We start from the raw sequence: 2,582 nt of genomic DNA on the forward strand, positions 1-2,582 counted from the left end.
AAAATAACCAGAGTTTGTTATGTTCATGTACATACAAGAAGTACCTACATAGGGTGAATAGGAAAAAATAGTTCGGATATGTAGTGCACTATTTTAAAGTAGTAACTATTTTTTAAATTATTACGTTGTATTTTTTATGATAAAGATTAAAATGAGGCAAAGAGGTGAACAGATCAAAGAATTTTCAAAATGTATTATAAAGAAAAACAGTTTGAGAAATTTGCGTCTGTATATTTATAGAATAATTCGTTCATTTCGAGGTATTGTCACTCTTTCTCCATGCAAATTCTTTGATTAAACAGGAATCACTGTAGGGAGAAAAAGCTAGTTTGTCTAGGATGAAATGTGGATGGTATTAATTTTCCTTCAATACTTCAGTCAAAAACTATTTATTTAACGTTTATCGAATGCCTCATAGGAATAGGAATTTCCTTAGGAAATGTCTAGGAGCATAGGAGGTGTAGGAAAATCATGATCGCACCATTAACCAAAATGGATCCTGATCTTTACCTTTCTCAAACTAACACAACCCCTTCCATGGATACTTGAATATGGATTCGCAGACGTATAGACGGTTTTCATAGTTGGTTACACTAACGTTTCTTGGTTCTGACTATTTCAAAATTTCTTTTTGGAGTATGCAGGAGCGAGAAGTTGCTAGTTGAACCTAAGAGTATCTTACTAACAATCCTTCCCTTTTCCTCATTGACTACTAGGACGTGGCCGGCGCCGTTATTAATCATATAGATCATATAAAAAAGGGAGAGCATCAGTTTTGTACAATGAGAATGGCTGCTTATCCCAAGTACCATTCTTTTGGACTTTGTGCAGAATTGATGGCCTCGATTAATCACGGAGTAGCAACCATTGGCGACGTGGAACTTGTTCTGCTTAGCCACGCCAGCGATCATGGAATTCGAAATGTATAGTTTGAAAACAAATATTGAAAATATATATATTCATATACCCACAATGCCTTTGAAAACAGATATATAAAAAAATTACAATAGAATGTATGCATGGCTATGAAATAGTTAATGAAGCATTTCGAGTTCAATGATTTAAGGTGGATATGAGTAGTCAACCAAGCTAAGCTAAGCTAGACACCCGAAAATTAAGGAAGGTGATATATTTTTCAATTGTATATCTGGGATGAATCATCCAAAAGGATGTGAATTTCCGGAAAAAATATTGTGTATCGAAATTATAAAAACGTAACATTATAAACTTTTGTAACAAAAATCAGAACAAATGGAAAACTTTTTGACAAAAGGAAGAAAATGTTTTTTAAGATCATTCATCATTATTATGCCTAAATTGAATGAAGTTTTTTTTTCAAAACTGATTCATTTTTTCAACTTATAAACTCCATATAAAAAAAACTGGTGGAGGTGACAAAATTTGACGAAATGTTCTAGTTCAGTACGCCAAAATCTACCAAATCAATCTTTTAAAAAATAGGCACCAAAATTATGTTCTTTTGATGTATCAATTCAATTCTATAGAAAAATGTGATATGATCAGATTTTTATGTTGTAAAACTTCCTTCTAAAATTAAAAAAAAAACTTTCTTTTGCTTTTTCATCTTAATATTTAGATTTGATTTTCAAATAAATCTACAAAAAAATATAGTCAATCTATTTATATTTTTTAAATATTTTTGTAAAGTTTGTCTATGTTTTTTCAGTTCTGAATTTTTGTGTTATGAAATCGTGAACTTCTTTAGTTTATAAATCTAAATTTCCAATAAGAAAAACTTTTTATTCATAATTATTATTCATTCTACTTTTTGAATATATTAAACTTAATTGTTATTTATGTGTTTTGAAAAAAAAAAATCCGTCATGTTAAAAATTGATGTTTTTTTTTTCTAATTGGTATTTTACATTTCAAATAATGATTTATTATTTCAAATTCAAGATATCACAGCGGAGTTTTAAAATCAATCCTTTATTTGTAAATAAAAAAAAGGTAAAGTGCCTGGTAAACTAAAAAACCTACATCAAAACTTAAAGCTGACTTTGAATGAATTTATTATCCCTCATTGATGGTATCATTAAAGAAAGTCTTTGAGTGTTTCATATGAAATTTTTTAACTTATTTAACAACTTTCAACAAACTGCGAATCTATTTGACTAATGCTTCAAGAAATATAAAAAATTCAATTTTTTTTAAAACTTTCTCAAAATTTTGTCAAAATTCCCATTTTTGGCAGATTTGTGTAAAATTTACAAAAAAAGAAACTTCTTAAGCTTTTTTCACGGAAGTCAAAGTTTCTCGCGGTCTTCGGGAAAGTTGATCATCGAGTTAAAGATTTATATTTTCATAATACTTCTAATGTTCTACAGTTTTGCCAAAATAACTGATAGAAAAAAATCTCAGCGCTACAAAATAAGGCAAAATAAGCTGTTCAATCTTTTTTTGTTTCGATTATAGTCGTTTTACCATCTTTATGGCATTCGCGACTTTATCAACGTTACAGTTGGCGGATCGTTATTGAAAAACTTATCCGGTACAACTGTGTTCGATGTTTGCTCTTGGGCTCGAACTCGTGGACATCGGCTCAGGAGACAACAGACTTG

Source organism: Uranotaenia lowii, chromosome 3 (assembly GCF_029784155.1).
Source record: "Uranotaenia lowii strain MFRU-FL chromosome 3, ASM2978415v1, whole genome shotgun sequence".
Taxonomy (NCBI): Eukaryota; Metazoa; Arthropoda; class Insecta; order Diptera; family Culicidae; genus Uranotaenia; species Uranotaenia lowii.